This window comes from Eschrichtius robustus, chromosome 17, assembly GCF_028021215.1.
Source record: "Eschrichtius robustus isolate mEscRob2 chromosome 17, mEscRob2.pri, whole genome shotgun sequence".
NCBI lineage: Eukaryota > Metazoa > Chordata > Mammalia > Artiodactyla > Eschrichtiidae > Eschrichtius > Eschrichtius robustus.
This window is the reverse complement of record NC_090840.1, coordinates 43,882,266-43,895,002: the sequence shown is the minus strand read 5'-3', so window position 1 is coordinate 43,895,002 and position 12,737 is coordinate 43,882,266. Positions and strand designations below refer to the sequence as shown.

Here is a 12,737-nt window from a genome sequence, read left to right as displayed (position 1 = left end):
TATATATATATGGAGATTTTCTAGGGTTTTTTGTTAGTGATTTTAAGTTTAATAGAATTGTAGTTATAGAACATATTTTGATCATTAAAATCCTTTGAAATGTTTTGAGTTTCCTTGATGACTTAGCATATGGTCAATTTTTAACAATGCATAGTGTGTGTGTGAAAAGAATGAGTATTCTGCAGTTGTTGGGTACTGTTTTCTACAAGTCAATTAGTTTAAGTCTATTAATTAAAGTCTATTAAGTCTATTAATCATGCTGTTCAGATCTTCAAATGTTTACTGATCTTTTCTCTACTTCTATCATTTACTGAGAAAATTGTGATTGTGTTTTCCACTATGATTATTGGCTTTTCTACTTCTCCTTGTAGTTTCATATTTTATTTCTATATTTTGAGATTGTGATATTAGGTAAACACAAATTAAGAAAGGATTAAAATCGTTGACCCTTTCTTTTTTTTTTTTTTTTTTAAAGATTTATTGATTGATTGATTGCTATGTTGGGTCTTCGTTTCTGTGCTAGGGCTTTCTCTAGTTGCGGCAAGCGGGGGTCACTCTTCATCACGGTGCGTGGGCCTCTCACTGTCGCGGCCTCTCTTGTTGCGGAGCACAGGCTCCAGACGCGCAGGCTCAGTAGTTGTGGCTCACGGGCCTAGTTGCTCCGCGGCATGTGGGATCTTCCCAGACCAGGGCTTGAACCCATGCCCCCTGCATTAGCAGGCAGATTCTCAATCACTGCGCCACCAGGGAAGCCCAACCCTTTCTTATGTTTACCTCTTTGTCTCTAGTTATGTGTTTATCTATTTTGATACTAGTATAGTTTAATTAGCTTTTTTTGTATTAAACAATCATTAAGATTGCAAGTTGTGGGCGGCAGTAGTGTCAGTGGTGACCACGGCTGTGGCAGCACTCCAACTCACTCCTAGCTCCAGTCTCCACCATAGAGCCGGGGAGAGAGCCTCCGCCAGCAACCCAGGGCAGCACAGGCACCCAGACCCGAACTCCAAGATGGGAGGCAAGTTGAGCAAGAAGAAGGGGTACAATGTGAATGATGAGAGGACCAAGGACAAAGACAAGAAGGCCAAAGGAGCTGGGACAGAAGAGGAGGAAACCCTGAAGGACAATGAGACCCAGGGTGCTGCAGAGACCCCAGAGGTGAAGGAGGACAAGGAGGAGAAACTGGAGAAGGAGGCCTAGGATTCTGCCAACAAACCTGAAGACAAGGAAGGTGAGAAAGACAAAGAGGCGGCCAAGGAAGACACTCTGAAGGCAGAGCCAGAGCAGACGGAGGGAGCTGAGCAGAAGCCGGAGCCCCCAAAGGATGCTGAGCAGGAGCCGGCGGCTGCCTCCGGCCAGCTGCAGGTGGCAACGCCCCCAAAGCTTCGGAGACCTGGGCTGCGGAGTCCTTGGCCCCCACCAAGGATGACAAGAGCAAGAAGGGAGAGGAACCTACAAAGCCTCAGGCTCCTGCAGCTCCTGCCGCGCAGGAGACGAAAAGTGACAGGGCCCCATCTTCAGACTCAAAACCCGGCAACACTGAGGCTGCCCCATCCTCCATGTAGACACTGGCAGCCACGGAAGCACCCAGTTCCATGCCCAAGGCCAAGCCCCTGCAGCCCCCACAGACGAGGTCAAACCTGCCGAGACCCCGGCAGCTAATTCCGATCAAACCTTAGCAGTGAAAGAGTAAGAAGGACAACCAATGGAACGAAGAATACCGCTTAACAACAACCTGTCTCTCTGTCTCTTTCTCTGTCTTTCTGTCTCTCTGTCTCTCTCCTATACTAACTTGTTTCAGATTGGAAGTAATGGTATGTATTGCCCAAGAACAAGCATGTGGTCCCATCAAGGGAGGTAGGGTGTTGGGAGAATCCAAATAGTATTTTTGTGGGTGAATACCTAATATACTTTCAGTCAACTCTACCAATCAGTCCTGGATTTTAAAGATCAATGTCTGAAAGTACAGTACATCTTTTGTACCTGAACTGCTGTTGCATGCACTCCGCCACTAAGATCCGAACATCTTGTCTTCTGCAAGGGGAGTTGGGAGTGATGCGTTTGATTCTGCCCGCAGGGCCTGTGCTGAGGCAATCGGATGTTTATGAAGGCAACATTTTCTGTTTTCTTTTTCATTTACAGCCTTTCTTATTTTGAAATTTTTTTAATGTTGTGGATGAATGCCAACTTTCAGACAGCCTGCTTAACCTGTTCACATGTGTCTTGATGCCAATACTCCATTCTTCCTTCCCAGGTCTTTTTGGGAGTAACAAACATTCTTTCATCCTACTTAGCCTCCTTAGATTTCTCATGACCAGTTAATGTATGTCCATGGTTGGGTGTACCTGTAGTTCTGTTTACTGGTCAGTGGAGATGAAAAAAAAAAGTCTGCATTCATTGCAGTTCCAGTTTTCTCTTCCATCCTGTGTCAGAAACTCCAACACACCACTCATTAGAAAATGGAAAAAAAAAAAACAGAAAACCAAAAAAAAATGTACAACAGATGCACTGAAATTATATGTAATTGTATAAATGGTGCAACAGTAATAAAGATAAACAATTAAAATAAAAAAGATTGCAAGTTGTATCTTTTCCACCCTTTAATTTTCAACTTTTTGTTCCTCATTTTGAGATGTATTATTTATAGTCAGCAAATAGTAAATTTTACAAGTTCAATATGACCACTTTTGTCTTTTAATAGGAGCATATAATTACTGATATTTTGGGTTTAAATCTCCTATTTTATATTCATCTCCAATTAACCTAACATTCTTTATGCTGTTTTCCTTCTTTCTTGCCTTGTTTTTTTTGTAGATTTTTCTTAATATCCTATCTTTGCCCTCCTCCCCCCAATCAACATCAGCTTGGTAGCCATACAATTACTATTCTTTCGTGGTTATCCTGAAGAATACAAGGCGCATCTTTAAATTATCAAAAACTAATATTGCTTGATTCTTTTAGCCATTTTCTTGACATTATAATAATCTTGAAATACTTTAACTCCATTTACTACCCTCTCAACTTTTGTGCTATTTTTTGCCTTGTATCTCAATTCTATAAGCACTGCTTCTCTGACTTTCTGTGTTTCATGTTTAATATTTTCTTCTTACTTTACTTTCAAAAACAGAAAAAAATCCTATCTTTACAGAACTTATATTGCCATTGGAAAATAGCAAAATAAGTAAAAAATAAAAATAACTAACAAAACATATAGTATATCAGATGATGATAAATACTTCAGAGAAAAACAAAGCAGGGAAGGATGATATGAAATGTTGGGAAGCATGGTTGAAATTTTAAATGAGGGTGATCAGTGAAGACCTTGAGGTTTGAGCAAAGATCTACAGGAGTTAAGAAATCTAGGAAGAAATCTATAGAAGAGTATTTGTAGACACAGTATTTTCTATTTGTAAATAGAAAGGCTCTGAGGTAGAATTGTACCTGACATCTTCCAATATCAGCTAGGAGGCCGGGATGGCTGGAGTTAAATGAGTGTGAGGGTAGAAGTGATGATATCAGAAGGGTAGTGAGGTTTTTATGAAGAGGTAACAGGGTGGGAGTCAAGTGATTTAACTAGGGCTTTGGTAGAAGGATTTTTGGCTTTTATTATGATATAAAACCCAATTTAAGAGAAACAATGGTAGTTGAATGCAAAATACAACTTTTTTTTAGCTTACATTTTTAGAGGGCTTATTATACACCAGGCACTGTTTTAAGTTCCTTATGTGCAGGATTTTATTTCATAGTGTATAAGAAGAATATAGATTTCACACAGGTTAATTAACTTACCCAAGCTCACAGCTTGTATGCAACAAAGCTAGGAGTCACGTCCATGTGGTCTCTTGCTTGTAATTCTACATTTCTCTGAATTGTCATTTAATGACAGAATATTTACCAATCATCTGGAGAGATCTAGCTCTGAACTCTGTCGATGAGCTTTTCTGCTTCCTCTTCTTTCAGTGCACATAGCGTCAGCAAATGATCCCAAGATACTCAGTTGGTTTACCATGTGGATTATTTACTTGTTCTACGTTTTACTGACACATGTTACACACCTAATTCTGGGCCATTTTTTTCAGAAATGCCTAATGCCAGTCCACAAGAATGGAGAAAGTTACCATAAATGGATACATCCAAACTAAACATCATTACTGAAAAAAAAAAATTGTGTCTCATAGAGAACATTGGTATATGAGTTATTTTAACCTACCATAAGATCTTTCACCTATATCTGAGTGACCGGTTATGTTCCTTTTACACTTTTTATAATATAAAATACAAATTAAATGAATAGACTATGCAAGAAAAACCTGTACTTGAAATAATCCCATGTTACATTTGTAATGTCACAAATGAGTAGTATATGCATTCTTTAGTCTATCACCTTTATCTTCATGCCTGATTAGCCCCCCTCAGAAGGAGGGATGCTGGCTAACCCAACCCCTGTGGTACAATCAGGAGGCTGTGCAATTCATTATGTTTTGTACACAATTTGGCTAGAAAGCTGAAGATTTATTGATGCAATGTAAAATATTAGCTGGCAGGTAAAAATAAGCCTGTTAATGAATGTGATTAGAACAGCAGCTGGAATGAATTGCAGTATTTGCAACATCAATGGAATTAATAGACCTTAAAATATTCAGGGAATCAATTAAAAGTCTTCTTTGGGATTCAAAAAATGTGTGTTCATGTGCTTAACTTTAAAATGAGCACCGGGAGAAGAAATGGCCAAACCTTCTGTCAGAAAAGTGTTTAAAGATTCCACAGGCGTCTGACTGTTTCTGGGTCCAACTAGCTTCTGAAGAAAGCCCTCGTGGGCTGAGCGGCAGGCAGCTCGCAGAACACAGGCTCCAGACTGTGCTTCCAAAAATTAAACAAGAAAAGCACGTGAGAGCAATTGAAAGGGGTGTCCTGGCCACACTCCCTGAGGTTCTGCAACCTCATTAACCTTTGAGAAGAGCACAGCTTCCTACCAGGATGAAAGAATAAAAGAAGATGATAGTTTCTTAAGCGTGTTCTTCTCTAATGGTCACCCCAAAGACCTTGAAAAGTTTCAAGCCAGAAGTTTTGCGCTGAAGGGTCTTGTATAAAAGTCCTTGGGAGGAATTAATTGGACAGCATCATGTACAAGCAATGGAACATAGATATTATCTAGCATTCCCAAAACTAGATTAAATAACACCCATTCCCCTAACTAACAAACAAATTAAATAGGCTTTTTAAAGCTATGCCTTTATGCCTTTGCCTCCAGGGAAGAGGCAAAGAAAGCACCCATTGTCCTCATAATTGTTCTACAATGCAAAGTTGAAAGTTTCTCTTTAAATTAATATAAAGTAGAAGCATAGGATAATAAAGCGGGGGAAATTATTTTGTTTAGACTGTGATTGTCTAAAAGCGTATTTTAATTTTGGGGCTATATTCATGCCTTATTCCATGGCTAAGTTCAAAAGATATCTACTTGTTCACAGGTTAACTACTTCCTACACGATTTCTTTTTCTTTTTTTTTTTTTTTAATTTCCCTCATAGACTTTATTTATTATTTTTTAAATTTTTCATTTTTTTGGCTGCGCTGTGGGGCTTGTGGGATCTTAGTTTCCTGACCAGGGATTGAACCCAGGCCCTCAGCCGTGAAACTGTGTTGTCCTAAACACTGGGCTGCCAGAAAATTCCATCCTACACAGTTTCTATGGTATTTGTTTCTTATTGCATCAGTAGGGAGCTGGGCAGGGTCAGAAATCGAGCCGTCATAACTTTTGCGAAGATGACTTCAGGATTTCTGAACCTGTAAAACATCCTACTGGTTTCTTAGTGCCCATGGCTCCAAGCTACAATGTTGCCCCTAAACCTAAGCAGACAGGGTCCTGCCTTGGCCCCATACTACTAGTGGCCATCTGCTGGCTGCTCTTCCTGGGGACAGGAGACAGTGAGGAGATGGCTGCAGGGATGTGCCCACTCAGTGCCTAGGCTCCTCTTCTAGACCATGCTCTAGGGAACTGGGACCGCCAAATTTCTGCTTAAACCTGTGAGCTAGTTTTTAAGACCACAACATGTCCTCACGAGAGTGGGCTGTGACACTAAGTGTGTGTGTACCCATAGATCTAAGGGGTAGGCAGTGTGTGGCTGTTTATGGGGGGAGAGTGTGCATGGGAGGGTGAATGGAGCCTAGACATGCGGATGCACCCAGGCCCATAGGAGGGCAGTGGGAAAATTGAGGCTGACCACACAGTTAGGGGGGCCTCTATTTGTGCTCTTGCCCCAGGCCCCACAGGCCCTGCCATGCTGCAGCCAGCCATGGGCATGACCACACGAGGAGATGAGCTATCTGTGCCTTGGGTGACTAAAGAAGACACTGAAGACACAATTTGCCTTCTCACCAATTTTCTCTAGTTGTTTTCTTCAGCAACTGGAACACCCATTCAACACTTTACTGCTGAGAAACTATCAGAGGCAACAAGGGGTAACTCACTGTTTACTCTACCTTCGTTCTAGTCTCAGCAACTTGTTCCCTATTTCAGCATCTCCTATGGCTCCCCCTATTTGGATATTCCTTTTCTGGCGGAGTTTCCCTCCACGATCCAGCCATTGTACTTCACCTCACCCTCCTCAACAAGGTTTTTCTCATGGTATTACTCCCTATGATCTTCCACTTAGGCCCCACAAATGGCTTCTATTATCTTTGCTTTAGCCTAATCCACAGTTTGCATGATGAAATTTTCAGGTGGAAAGGGAGTGTGGCATCATCCTAATGTGTATATATGTTTGTGGGTAGCAGAAGGAGGAGAGAGGAGGAGAAAGCACAGTGTGTATTCTGGAGTGGATACCTTGAAACCACAGAGTCTTGAGGCTGTATATTCTTCTACTGTTTATGACATTTGTCGATTAACCATTTGAAGACTTATAAAAAGAAAAATGCATTCCTTGTGAAGAACACTAAGGAGAGCAAATTATTATTATTATTTTTAAACAAAAAATGAAGAATTAACATATAAACCTCTTAGCCAAGAGCTCAGATCCTGATCTAGGGACAGGAGGGATAGGTAGATAGAAGGTAGGTTTAAATCCCCCTAATTCAGGAAAAAAAAAGACAACTTGAGACCAAGAAAGTACATGCATTGTACTGGTGAAAACAATACATTGAACTGTCATGAGGTAGGAGGACTGAATTCTGGCTCTTAACATCCAATTCTGGCTCTTAACATCCACTACCTGTGTGACTTTGAGAAGTTTACTTTCACCTTCAGGTTACTCATTTGTAAACTTAGCATATCTTCCCTGATACCTTACAGGGTGGTTGTGAAGAGGAAGTGAGACAATGACCATGGAAATACTTTGTCTACTGGAATATGTTATGCATACATGTTTGCGCTCCAAGTTTTCTTGCACACTCAGAAATTTCTAAGACCCAGACCCAGTCAAGGCTAGTAAACATGGCAGTGCCTGTGCTTGTGTTTTTCCCACAAACTGCTGTCTCCAGGTCATAAAACTTGTTGGCAAAATGAAGATAATACGGGACAATATTCTGCTTCTGTCACAAATGTTTTATCTCATTTTTCATTTGTTTTGTTTTGTAAATATATTCTGGTGAGCCAACAAGATCATACCAAGGATCCCCCAAATAGCTCCTTGGTGTGGAAAGATAAGCTATCTGCCCCAAGGAGGCCGAATTCTATTAGGTATCAGTGGTTTAAGGGTTAGAACAGGAGCCTGGATATTATCCTGCTGTGATGGACCTTGGGCATCATATTATCTGGCCTATTGGAACCTAGTTTCCTTGGCTATAAAATTAATATGTTGAATAACATAACTTCTAAAATCTCTTTCAGCTCTAATTTCTGATTCTAAGTCTACCATAAACACATGCTCAGCTTTTCTTTTTCTTTTCTTTTTAAAATGATGAATAAGCAAAGGCAAAGCCAACCAGAAGCTAAATAATCAAAATCATTAACTGACTAATTAAATATTTTAGTTGTTCAACAATTGTTTCTTGAATATCATCTTTATGCCAGTTCTAGGTACTGGGGACACTGGGGAAAACAAGATACATAAGGTCCCCACTCTCATGGTGCTCACTGCTTAGTAGAAAAGAAAAAAAAGAAGCAGATAGTGAATAAGGAAAATGTTGAACAGAGACATGTGCTATAAAAGGGGAAATTTTAGGTTCACCAGGTTAACTATATCTCCTCCCTCCCCCAAACCCCAAGATTTCTGATGAAGTATCATCTTTTAAGTAGATTTAGAGCATTTGGTTTGCCTACATGGTGACAAGGAAGAGAAAATAAATTGAAAGGGGTTTAAAGAATTCTAAATCTTTGAAATTATTAACTCTTTCCATTTTGAGAGCAGGAAATCTAGAACCCAAATGAGCAACTCTTGGTCTTAGTTACAGCATCAGATAGATGAGGTTTGTCTGTGGGGAAAATACTCATACAGTTGTCAACTTACAGTGGGTCACAATAGAGGCATTAATTTGCATCTTGAGTGAGTCTATTGATAGGAAAAATATCCCACATGTGATGGAACTAATTTGAAAGCTTGCAAAGCCTTATTAGTACAGTGAAATTAGTCACTATATATTTGCAATTAAAAAAAAGAGAGAGAGAAAGCCATCATGTATAGTGCTAAAGCACAAAACAGAAAACTTGAAAATAGGTAAGAAATAGTTTTGAATTTAATTGAATGTCAGCACTAGAAGCAAATTGGTCAAACCAGAAGAACATATGACATTAAGTTAGAGAGAGAGAAGCCTTTGTGGGTGTTTCAAGGAGCTCAGCGGTTGAGGTGCTTATCCCTTATTATGCCATGTTTTGTGTCTAAATATATGGCTTTCCTTTCCCTTGATTTAGTGATGTCATGGATGCTACACTTATGCTTCACAGTCTTGACTATAGTCTTTTTATTTGACACATAAATGGAACAAAGTAAGAAGAAAAAAGAGTATGAAAAATTTCTGAAGTAATAGAGAAAGAGAGTTGAAGGAAGGGATGGGGAGAGATGAGGGTGTGTGGACACTTCAGAAAGAAGGCCTGACATACAACCAGTAGACAACTAAGTCTTGGAGATGTAACACACAGCACAGTGACTGCAGACCACAACACCATATTATAAACATCAAACTTAAGAAGGTACTAGATGTGAATTATTCCCACCACAAAACAGAAATGATAATTATTTCATGAGTGGAGGTGTTAGCTAATGCTATAAGGTCAATCATATTGCGATACAGAAATGTATCAAATCAACGTGTTGTACACTTTAAACTCACACAGTGTTTATATGTTAAATATATTCCCACTAAGAAAAAAGAAGACCTGTTTCAAATTCACCCAGCTGTGAGGGGTGAAAGGCAAGAAACAGGAGAGTGGGGAGAAGAGGTTGGGGAAATGAGAGTATTTATCTCATGGCCATGAAGGAAAAGTTAGAGACTGTAGCCAGGGTGGTGGAAAACAGAGCTGAGTATCGTAATGGTGCTGGTGACAGATTGCAACCTACGATTTCCATTTGGGAATCTTTGTAAATCAGATACTGGTGCGTTAAAGAGTGCTTATTTTTTGAACATTTGCCTTGGATGTACCAGTGGTTTTTTTTTAAATTTTTTAAAAATTAATTCATTAATTAATTAATTTTTGGCTGTGTTAGGTCTTCGTTGCTGCACGCAGGCTTTCTCTAGTTGCGGCGAGCAGGGGCTACTCTTCGTTGCGGTGCGTGAGCTTCTCACTGTGGTGGCTTCTCTTGTTGCAGAGCATGGGCTCTAGAAGCAAGGGTTTCAGTAGTTGTGGCACACAGGCTCAGTAGTTGTGGCTCGTGGGCTCTAGAGCGCAGGCTCAGTAGTTGTGGTACATGGGCTTTGTTGCTCCGCAGCATGTGGGATCTTCCTGGACCAGGGCTCAAACCCGTGTCCCCTACACTGGTAAGCGGATTCTTAACCACTGTGCCACCAGGGAAGTCCCTGTACCAGTGTTTTTAGCCACACTGCATTTTCTTTTAAGACAAGCTTAATGCTCTTCTTTGTCATTCAACACATCTACTGTCAGAAGTGGATGATTTGCTGACGTTTTAGCACCAATCAATCTATTTACTCACTAAATGCTGAATTAGAGATTTTATGCACAAAATATGGATTTCAAGAAATCTCCCTGCAGAGGTTAATGTGCTTGAAGGTCAATGAAGTAAGGTGTGTTTTGGAAGAACATAATATAAAGCATTTAAAAAATATAGATTTGAGAGATCTTTTGCAAGCCTTATTGTCTAAAATGCAATGCTTAGTTTCTGTGAGATTCATATACCCACAAAAGAAATCATTACTTGTACTTTGACTGAGTTGTTTCTGAAGCTACTGCAACACCCAATCTCTATTGAATACAATATGCCCGGGCAGCGGTGAAACTATAACTTGGCCTGGTGTGATTATGTTGTTTAAGTAGAAAGCAAGATTCAGGCAAGTTGTTTTGCAACAATGTGTCCTCCAAATAACAGAGTATTTACTGATTCACCAAGAAAACGCCAGTGTTCAAAAGGACTGTGGATGTCACAAGCAATTAGTGTGTCTATGAAGGATCTTTTGCAATTCCCAGAGAAGACAGGAAAACGTTATATAGAATGTGAAATGTAGGGGTCATTTCAAAAGTAATGGATACCGACACAGAGCTACAAACAATTTTAAGGTTTACACATCACTCAAAGAAATTGGATTAGAGCCAGAGAAAGAGATGTTTTATATTACAGTTTCAAAAAAAAAATCTTAAGGTCATTTGATACAAGACAGGATAATATCTACCTTCTTTTGAAATGTAATGTACATGAAGGCAAAGTGTTCTATGTCATTTCTGAGGTAAAATGTTACCATTTTGAGCATATTTCTTTCCAAAAGACTTCATACCAACAATAGCCTATACATAATAAAATAGTTTATAAGTGGCATGTAAATAAAGTACCTAAATCCTAGTGTCCAAAAGTCCTACCTTCTGCTGAAAGAATTGCTCATCGGGTATTTCATAGCCTTTGTCTAAATTGTCAAATAGGAGCAGACTGCCATTTGCTTTTCTTAGAAACACATTAACCAATTTAGTGCTTTGACTTAGACTTGAGATGATATTTGTGGGCACTGGTTGGGAGAATGGTTGATTCTTTGAGGCAGGACACTGGCAGCCATCATGAAAGTTACCTCTATCTCTGTGGGCCTTGTAGTGCTTTGCATGGTGGCCTCCAAAAAGATATGCTCACATCCTAATTCCTGAAATCTATGGATGTTACCTTATTTGGAAAAAGCATCATTGCAAATGTAAGTCAAGGATCTTGAGATAAAGAGATCATCTTGGATTATGTGGTGTGCCCTAAATCCTTATGATGTCCTTATGAAAGAAAGGCAGAGGGAGATTTGAGACAGAAGAAAGGACACAGAGGATAAGGCAATGTGAAGACACAGAAGAGATTGGAATGATACGGCCACAGCCACAGGAAGTCGGGAAATGCCAGTGGCCACCAGAAGCTGGAAGAGGTAAGGAAGGATTCTCCCCAGAGCCTCCTGAGGGAGTGTGGCTTGGTGGAAACCTTGATTTTGGACTTTCGGCCTGCAGGACTGTGAGAAAATAATTTTTATTGTTTTAAGCACCAGGTTTGTGGTATAACTTGTTATGTATAATGGACACAGGAAACTAATACAGAAACCTTTAACTCCTATGGTTCCTATGCACCAAAATAAAAAGAACAGTGTGCCATGTAGAACGTGGTCTAGTTTGCTCAACTTCCGTGTCTCATTCTGCACTCACATGAGGTCATAAACACACTGGGAGGTGACAGAAAAGATGGAGCAAATAGCTCTAAATTCCAAACGCATGAGGAAAGATAGGAACCATTTCTAACTGCATGCTTACCACGATATCTCTCCTTGTTCCTTTTTACTTGCCTCCTGTCCACCATTTTGGCCTTGAGAAGAGGAGGGCAGGTGAGACACAGGAAGAGGAAAGGATTAACAGGAAGCAAGAAATAAGCTGAAAATAGTAAAGACTCTTCTCTGACAAGAAAGCACAATTTTGGTAAATAGATGAAGAAACTGTGAAAAATAAATACACAAACACACAAACAAAGAAAACAGACACAAATCTAGGATAGGTATAAATTAACAATGAGAAAGTAATGTGACTTTTTTTTCCACAACCTTAACGTTTGATGAAGTAGGTAGATTATACAATCAAATTAGGAGACAAAATATTTCTATGTCTTGCCAAAGCTGCTGAATAAAGAAACACAACAGTGTGCATAACATCATTTAATTTTAAACAGTTTTTTTTTTTTTTTTTTGGTCTGGAACAGCCTGGAGTATATTGTTTTGGCCCTTATTGAAGACTTTGTTCTTGGTCCCTAGTTTCTGTTCTCTCTCTCGCTCTCTCTTTTGCCATACCTTTGAGGTGGGGTTCCTCAAGTTTCCCTTAAAGGGGATAAGTCTTCTTGATCTTATTTCTAGATCTCCTCAGTCAATTCAATTTAGGATGTTAGTTTAACAAATTAACTTGTCCCTTCCTTCACTAGTGTATTTTAGCTTTTGGCCCCTTGGACTTAAGTAGGTTACGTATTGATGTTTTATTAGGAAACTTTGACTTCATACAGGCTTCATAAAATAGCAGCCCTGTCCTCTAAAGTCTAAAGTAATGGAGGTTCCTCTCAGTGAAAAGAAATACATATCTAGACAACCCTGCATGCTCACTCAAGCTGGCTCATATTCAGGTGCCGTGAGGGGACTGGG

The 12,737-nt window shown here is 39.7% G+C and overlaps 1 pseudogene; it reads left to right on the top strand.

Moving 5' to 3' along the window:
- Positions 1–1,008: 1,008 nt before the first annotated feature.
- LOC137751636 (brain acid soluble protein 1-like) lies at positions 1,009–1,690 on the top strand (annotated as a pseudogene).
- Positions 1,691–12,737: the final 11,047 nt, after the last annotated feature.